The sequence below is a fragment of the Sus scrofa genome, chromosome 8 (assembly GCF_000003025.6).
Source record: "Sus scrofa isolate TJ Tabasco breed Duroc chromosome 8, Sscrofa11.1, whole genome shotgun sequence".
NCBI lineage: Eukaryota > Metazoa > Chordata > Mammalia > Artiodactyla > Suidae > Sus > Sus scrofa.
Genome location: NC_010450.4, coordinates 99823711 through 99833066, shown reverse-complemented (window position 1 = coordinate 99833066; position 9356 = coordinate 99823711). Strand labels below are relative to the sequence as shown.

The 9356-nt window shown below is 34.6% G+C and overlaps 1 protein-coding gene across 4 annotated transcripts in view; it reads right to left on the bottom strand.

The window, feature by feature from the left end:
- Positions 4412 to 9356, bottom strand: part of ANKRD50 (ankyrin repeat domain 50) — a 45859-nt gene continuing 40914 nt past the window's right edge. For all 4 annotated transcript variants that reach the window (XM_021101614.1, XM_021101613.1, XM_021101615.1 and 1 more), the window contains one exon: positions 4412 to 7483. The gene's annotated coding sequence lies outside the window, so the exon portion shown is untranslated. The remainder of the gene's footprint in view (positions 7484 to 9356) is intronic.

Below are 9356 nucleotides of genomic sequence, written 5' to 3'. Positions count from 1 at the left end.
AATAAGAAAACACATTCGGAGACATTCTCCTTAAACTACAAAAAAATAATACTTAAAAAAATATCTTGAAGACAGCCAGAGATTGCCAGAGGAGAGCTGTAGGGGAGGAAATAAATAAGACAAAGAATCATAGTGTTTGTCTCACTAGAAACTTTTGGGAGCCGGAGGACAATGGAGCAACATCTTTAAAGTACTGAAAAAAAAAAAAATCAACCACACAAATTTATATGCTCAAAATATATATATATTTCAAAAATTAAGTAAAAGTGAAAATAATAACTTTTCAAAGAAACGAAAGGTGGAAGAAATCATTGCCAGAAGACAGGGACTATAAGAATTGTTAAAGAACTTCTTGATCAGAAGAGAGAAGACAGTAGATGGGAAATTGGATCTATGAAGAAGTGAAGAGTGCTAGAAATGATTAAAAAAAAGGGGGGGTAAACATAAAAGTTTGTTTTCTTATTTTTAAATCTTTAAATGTAGTTGAAAGTTTACAGCAAAAATATTAATACATTGGTGGGTTTATGTCATGTTTAGATGTAAATCGTATGGTAACAATAATACAAATTGTGGGGAAGAGAAAATAAGATTGTTAAACTATATATAAAGTGTAATCTTATCTGAAGGAACACAGTGATAAGTTAATGATATATACATTTGACCCTAGAACAGTCATTAAAAAATAAAGATCTATAAATATAGCCAATAGTTGGAATAACATGGAGCCATAAAGTAATACTTACTCCAAAAAATAAAACAGGAAAACAGAAAATAAAGGAACAAAGAACAGATAAGACAAACAATAAAAGAAATAACAAGATGGTAGATAAACTCAGTCATATGAAACTATATTAAATGGAAATGCTCAAATATTCTAATCAGAAGATAGATTGTTAATTGGATAAAAATAAGCAGGGACCACCTACAAGTCATGTATAAGAAACCCACTTCAAATATAAAGAAATAAATTGGTGAACCAACAACTGCAATCTGCGCATTTATCCTAAAGAAATGATACCGTATGTTCACAAAAAATCTACATAGAGTGATGGCAGCTTTATTCACAACAGCTCGGGGTTCCCGTTGTGGCGCAGTGGAAACGAATCCAACTAGGAACCATGAGGTTGCGGGTTCAATCCCTAACCTTGCTCAGTGGGTTGAGGATCCGGTGTTGCCATGAGCTGTGGTGTAGGTGGCAGACAGGGCTTGGATCTGGCCTTGTTTGGGCTGTGGTGTAGGCTGGCAGCTGTAGCTCCAATTAGACCCCTAGCCTGGGAACTTCCATATGCCATGGGTGCAGCCCTAAAAAGACAAACAACAACAACAACAAAAATGACAGCTCAAATTGGAAGCAGTCTGCATGTCATCAATGGGTGACTCTAAATAAACTGTGATGTGTACATACCAGAAATATTATTCAGTGATAAAAAGAAAATGATTGATAAGTTCAAGTTAGATAAACCTCAAGGGAATTCTGCTGAGTGAAAAAAAGCCAATCCAAAAAAAGTGAATCAAATACTCTGATTCTATTTATATAACAATTTTGAAATAATAAAATTATGAAAATGGAGACTGGACTAGTGGTTGCCAGGAGTTAGGAATGGAGGGGCTGAGTAGAAGTAGCTGAGTGCAGTCATGAGAGAGAAGCACAAGGGATCCTTGTAGTCACAGAACTGTATTGTATGAAGCTGATGAAACACTTTACAAGGTAGCTCTACAATTTTTCATTCTCACCAGCAATGGGTGAGCTCCCAGTTTCTCCACATTTTCACCCAATTGTCCTTTTAATTGAATTTTTAATTGAGGTGATTGTGGATTCAGATGCAGTTGTAAGACATAATAAATATCCTATGTGCCCTTTCTCTAATATACTCCCGTGGTAGCATCTTGAGTCACCATAGGACAGTATATAAGAGTACATGTAAAACTGGGACTACATGAAAACTGGAGTATGCTTGATTGATTCTATCAATGATAATATCCTGTTTGTGATAGTGTTCTATTAAATATAAAAAATTATATTCAAAATATAATTTCTAGGAACCAAGAAACCTGAAGGGGGAAAAAGGCAAATTTCTTCACAAGACAGAATATGCAAATAGACAAAAATCATATGTAAAACTGTCTAATTAGATATCCAGGAAATGGAAATTCAAACCTCAATGCAATAGTAGGATACAATCAAACAGAATGACAAAAAAAAAAGAGAGAGAGAAAAGAAAATTAATACCAAATACCGGTAAAGATGTAGAGCAATAAGAGGCTACTGTACATGCCTGGTGTGAATAGAAACTGCTGCAACTACTTGGGAAAGTGGTTTGACATCATCTATTAAAGCTAATCATACACGTATTGTAAGACCCAGGATTTCACTCACCATTAAAAAGAAATAGATATATACGGATACTAAAAGTATGCACAAAAATGTTACTGCTTGCAGAACTTCTAAGAACCAAAAATCAAAACAATCCAAATACCCATTAGTAGTAAAATGGATTTTTGAAAAGTATGGTAAAATCACACAACAGTTTAAAAAAGACAAAAGAATACTATAGAGCAACAAAAAGGGACAAATCACTGTTATTCATACATTGTGGCTGAATTTCATAAACTATGTTAAGAGAAAGAAGCTAGCACAAAAAGGACACACTGTTGATTCCATTAATACAAAGTTAAATAGTCAGTACTAATATATGTTGATGAAAGTCAGAATACTGGTTTCCTTTGTGGAGGAAAATGTCTAGAAAGTGGCAAGGGAGGTTTCTGAGAGTATGATTATGGCTGATTCTTGATCAGGGCGGTGATGGTTAAACAGGTGATGTTAAGTTTGTAAAAATGCATAGGACAGTAACAGGATTTTGTGTAAGTTCCTGTATATCTGTTAAAGTTCAGCCTAAGTTTACAAACAAAATGTGAGTAACAGACACTCATTAAAAATATAGAAATCAGTTATTTTGGGACATGCTTTTGTATCAGTATCCACACATGTAGATTAATAATAATAATGCTAGATGTACATAGAGCCTTTTTCTAAACATCAAATATATTCTAAGAATATGGTTCTTAGAATGCAGCTAAATTTTGCTGGTGTGGTAGGTGATGATAGTGTATATTTAAGAGTAGAAATTTAAATATGCATTAAATTTCAAATGACTCCATTTTAATGTTGGATAATTTTAATTTTACTCTATTAGCAACACAGGCAAAAAGAGACCCTATCTTAAAAGTAAGATTAATGGACATATTCATATGATGAATGAAATTTTCCCAGAACTTCAGGAATCTATGCCTTCACTGTACATCTCATTATTATTAGTTGGACTCCTTCCAACTGCTAGGAAAAAGGAGTGAAAATACTCGATATTACCAAATTCCCATTGCATTTGGTTGGACCCCCCAGCTAGAAAATTCCATGCAAGTTTATTTAGTCAACCAGTCTGTTTTAAAGTTTTGTATACATCACCCATTTGTGTTTAAAAATTATTGAACATCTGAAAGATATTTATTATTCCAACAAATTTATAAAGAATGTAATTACTGTAAAACCCTATAATTATTGTAAAATTACCTAACAGAACATGCCTTGCTGGCCTATATAGAAACCTCTTTGGGGCACATGCAAACACACACACACACACACACACACACACTGTTCTGGTGGAGCAAGTAGAAGGTTATGAAAAAATGACTTAAGTTTACTGAGTGAAGAGTATATAGAAATTTATTTAGAAAAATGAATGACCATGTTTGCAATGAAGCCCCAAAATATCACATGAAAGATGCCCATAATATTCTGAGGATCGAGGGGGAGCATACATGCACACAATTTACTGGACCACTGCAATTGCAGAGGCATGAAAGCTGACATGGGAAGATACAGTATATCATTGGGGAGATACAGTACGTCATTGGGGTGGGTGGGGGAGGATGTAAGTGCTTATGGATGTTTTAGAAAGATACTGAGGCTTGGAGTTCCTGTTGTGGCTCATTGGTTAACAAACCCGACTAGCATCCATGAGGACATGGGTTTGATCCCTGGCCCTTCTCAGTGGGTTAAGCATGGCCATGAGCTGTGGTGTAGACCATAGACGAGGCTTGGATACCAAGCCAGCAGCTACAGCTCCGATTCAACCCCTAGCCTGGGAACCTCCATATGCCGAGGGCACAGCCTAAAAAGACAAAAGACAAAAAAAAAAAAAAAAAAAAAAAAAAGACCAAAAAAATAAAAGAAAGATACTAAGTCTAGATATTTTTTTCACCTTCCTTCGAAGTTCTTATATCTCACTTTTTTTGTCTTTGTAAAATGTTTCCAAATTCATTTGCTCAGTATTTACTTAAAACAACTATTTTTTTATTATAAGCATGTCATGCATGTTCTGTTGGTTCAAGGATAAAATTAAAACAAGATATCCTCTGTAAAGCAAATATATTTATTATGCACTTTCATATACATAGGGATTTTTGCTTAATATCATACAAGGAATAAAATAAACTTTTACAATGTGAAATTCAATGTACATTTTAGGCTATTTACATACCCCAAACCAAGGGACAAATTAAAAAGGAAAAAGCACTTGTCTGCAACTACATTCGCTAAGAAGTGTAAATGGAGGACATTAAGTAAAACAAATATTTGCATAGCCAAACAATATTGAAAAAAGTATTTACTCCTGTTTTTTAAGCAGTGACCTATTTGAGGTGAGGGTTCTGGAGGCATGGGGGTGAGGGTGAAGGGCACAACGTACTGGCTGTGCTCTGCAATACACACTCTTTTGGCCAACTTCCCTTCTAAACATTTTCCTACAAACACTGAGATTTCTATTTTTCATTATTTTTTGATCACTTTATTATCAACTCATGACTTTTAGGGAATGAGCACAGATGGAATGGTATAAAAATGCTGTAAGCACATGGCATCACAGTTGTGGTGTGGCATTAGGTGCTTTACAAAATTTAAATATTATTTTAAAAATAGCTATTTAGGAGTTTTATATTTGAGGGACTAGTTTTACTCTCTTAATGGAGCAGAACCTATTTTCAGTCATGGTATTAGATAAATCCCCACAAAAACCAAAGAGCAAAGCAGGGCATCTTCAGGGCCCTTATCTTTATCCTAACTGAAAGCCATTGCTGTTCAATGCCAAAACTTTAGTTTAAAAAAAAAAAAAAAAAAAATCCAGAGGAATACTTACGTTTGAAAACCATATTTTTTCCAACAGATTCTCTTCCTACCAACTGTTTCAAGTGTATGTAGTATGGATATGAAAACACTTAGCTCTTCAAAAAACATAAATCCCTTCTGTAATGAGTCATAGCCTTGCCCTTTGGCCACAAGGTGCATTTTTTGTAAAAACAATAAAATTAAATAAATACAAATTCAATAATTCAAGGTTTAATAGAAAAACTGGCAGCTTTCAGGGTTCTCTTTTTAAAGAAAAATACACCTAATAAGAAATTAGAGCTTCATCTTCTAAAATTATGTAAGTGTACTGTATTTGAGCTATGAGTAAAATTGGTTCTAATAATAGGATGTGTTCAAATTTATTAACAGAATCAACAACACTTTTAAGGCTACTTTGCAAGAGTCCTATTAAGTGTATTTAATAAATGTCCCATAGGGACAAAAGTTCAATACTTGAAACATTCACATTCGTGTTATCAATATTGCCAAGTCACCTTAATGTTGACTGAACTTATCTCCTATTCCTGATTATGATTTATTGATGACATAAAGGAGTGTTGCTGACTTTAAAATAAAGGCCTTACGTAAGGAAGATCAAGTGAAGCAATTATCAAAACCTATTACACATGTCTGTTTCTGCGAACAATACATCATGTATGTGTCCTTCATATAAGAAGATGACATTACTGACCTGTTACAAAGACATTTTCTAAAGGTTTTTTTTTCCAGTAGTGGCAATGCTTTTGTGCTGAATCTCCAGATTCTCTTCCCTTATTCCTCCTTATCAACACCACATGGAAAGGACAGAATTTCTGGGTTTTGTAAGATCCTGGGGCTTTTTCAAAGATCAAACCAACAAACTTGTTTCTAAACAGTAAATTCTAACCTTTCCAGACATGCATACAACCCACCTAAGCTAGCTCAACTGGTTTAGAGTCCATCCAGGAGGCCAAAACTGTGGGGTCACATGCTCATATGAGCAGTTGACTTTGTTTTCCTTAGTTATATACTTCACCCTTAACCCTGGTATCCATCATTCTGGAAGTGATTGTCCACAGAGGAAAACAGGAAGGAGTATGTGGACAGAAAAGTGCAAATCCATCACTACTGTTTATCAAATAGGAATAAAAATATACACCTGTGCTATGGCGGATAGGTTAGTGGTGTCATCTGTGAAGGAAAACACATACTATGTTTAACAAGAATATTCATCTAATTGAATTTTAATCCACTGAGATCGATCCAATTGACTTTGCATGGGCTGTTTTAGTCATGAAGTGATCCTCAAAATAGAAACAAATTAGAAACCAGCATCAAAATTTAGTCATATTTATTTAACCAGATGGAAGAGATAAGGGTAGTCAATGAATTGTTCAGGGATCAAAAATCTACCCTCAGATAGACAGGTGCATCTCTCTTTACACACATGCCACTGAGGCCTGGCTTTGTCCCTGAGAATTTTCATGCCTCAGGAATGATCATCTGTCTTCTTGGAGGTGGAAGGACAAGTGAGTGAAAATGACACTGCATCCCAGTGAATGAAACAGAACTTTGTTCTGCCTATAGTGTGTGTGTGTGTGTGTATGTGTTTCCCTCTTTTTTTTTTTTTCCTATTTTTTTTTGACACCTTTAGCTGAAGATTAGGAGGATTCTACTGGGAAATCCAAATTTAAACTACTTAGAGCAGCTCCCTAAAATACTAGACTTTAAAAAAAACTTTGATGAAACCATGTTTTCACCTCAGTGTGGCATTCAATAGAAACACATTTTTAACCAATGCTTAAGGTGTAGTGAACATAAAATAGCTGCATGATTTATTTTGCTGAGTGACATTAAGGATACAGGAAACGAGCCATACACTACAACAAGGCAAATGTGACTGAAATAGTAATGCTTAAGTTTTGTTTGCCACAGAAAGAAAAAAATAAATACAACGAACACTGCCTCTTCATATATATTTGATCATGGCACATGCACATTTATCAAATCTTAAAATACTTTACTCAAAAAATGTTTTCAGCTTTCATCAGGGAACTGCAGTATGTATCTGCATTTTTTTTAAAAGTGCTTATTCTTGGGTAGTGAATACAAAGCACACAAAATGAAAATTTTTAAGCACAGAAGTTACAGTGAGAAGGCAGCCTTACTACTTAGGCACATTACAGTAATTAAGGTAACGTACTGCAGATATCACATTCTTCTTTTTTTTTTTTCCAGCAAATCAACAGGCATTTTATGTTTTCATCCAGTAGCTGAAGAATCACTCCAATCACAACGTCTTCTGTTTCACAGAATAGCAAACTAATGCAAAAGTTAAAAAAAATTAATTTCTACATCATACTTATAGCTACATATAATTTTAAAACCCTATATAAGAATATACTTACTATGTAAAGCACAAAAGTAGCCCTATTAAAATTTTCTTAACGTATGAATCACTTTCAAAGACTCCACAAAATGTTTACCTTAATTTATATGTTTAATTCATACATTTAATATATATCTAACTTAAACTTTACAAAGATATCATGAGAGTCAGAGGGTTGTACCATCAGAACTAAGTATTTTTAAAATAAATCACATTGAAATGAAACTTTTATACAAATTATTTTTGAATGAGATTTGATCAGTCATCCATACATTCACATTGGAGGGTGTTTATTATTAAAAGGTATAGGGAATTTAATGTTTTAACTAAAACATCCCTAAAATATATCTCCAAAGACAAAAAAGCAAAAGGAAGATTTCAGTTTACTAAAGAGTATTTTGTTAAAGGATGAAAAATGATTAAGTGGGATAAATATACTCGTAGTACAAATCAGTAAAAGTTCCTAATAAAATCTTTGAATTTATCTTGAATATGAGAAATGTACTTCTGAAAAAGTGTCTGTAATATAAAGTTATGCATTTTTCCCATTATCATTCTCTATATAATTAATGTAACCTCCATTATGGTGGAAAGGAGAAAAGATGTATTTAATGAATATAATTTTATTTTGAGGTTTAAACATTTAATTCTTAGGTCTAAATATACTGGGCCCTAAACACCCTTTTGCCAAACATCCACTTATCAACTACCCATACCCATTCTTCTTTTCTTTTTAGGGCTGTACCTGCAGCATATGAAAGTTCCCAAGCTACAGGTTGAATCAGGACTGCAGCTGCTGGCCTAGACCACAGCCACAGCAACTGTGGTGGGATCTGAGCCTCGTCTGTGATCTATGCCGCAGCTCACAGCAATGTTGGATCCTTAACCTACTGAGTGAGGCCAGGGATCAAACCTGCATCCTCATGGATACTAGTTTGGTTCATAACCCGCTGAGCCACAACAGAAATTCCCCTTTACCTTTACCTATTCTTGATATGTGTAAATTTTACTTGGAAGATTCTTTAGAAATCTGTCATAATAAAAACTACCTTTGATGAGTAAATCTTTTATTTCTTACAGGATAAAAAAAAGGGAAGGAAATGAACATTCACTAACTACCTACTAAGCACTATATACACACTATTTTATTCAAACCCTAAAGATAATATTGCAAAATAGCCCCTGCCTCTGTTACCAAACAACTTTTAAGAGGGGAAATGACTTTACAAGAAGGAATTCTTAATCTGAGATCCATAAACAGTATATTCACTCTTTCACACATCCATTCATTTATGCAACACATTTCTACTGAGAAACTACTATAGGTCCAAACAGTATTCCAAGTACATGGAATACAGCAGTGAACAAAAGCTTGAGAAAACCCCTACCCTTGGGAGTTCCCGTTGTGGCACAGCAGAAACGAATCCAACGAGGAACCATGGGGTTGTGGGTTCGATCCCTGGCCTCGCTCAGTAGGTTAAGGATCTGGTGTTGCCATGTGCTGTGATGTAGGTCGAAGATGCGGCTCGGATCCAGTGTTGCTGTGGCTGTGGTGTAGGCAGCAGCTGTAGATCCAATTGGACCCCTAGCCTGGGAACCTCCATATGCTATAGGTGCGGCCCTAAAAAGACAAAAAAAAAGCAAAACAAAAATCTACCCTCACAAAGCTCACATTTTAATTGGGGGAGACATAATAAAAACAATAAAGAAAATATATTAAGTATGTTAAATACAATGTACTGTGGCTAATATAAAGCAGGAAAGAGGGAAAGGGAGTGCTGGAGTGGGAGAATCAAATTCAGAAGC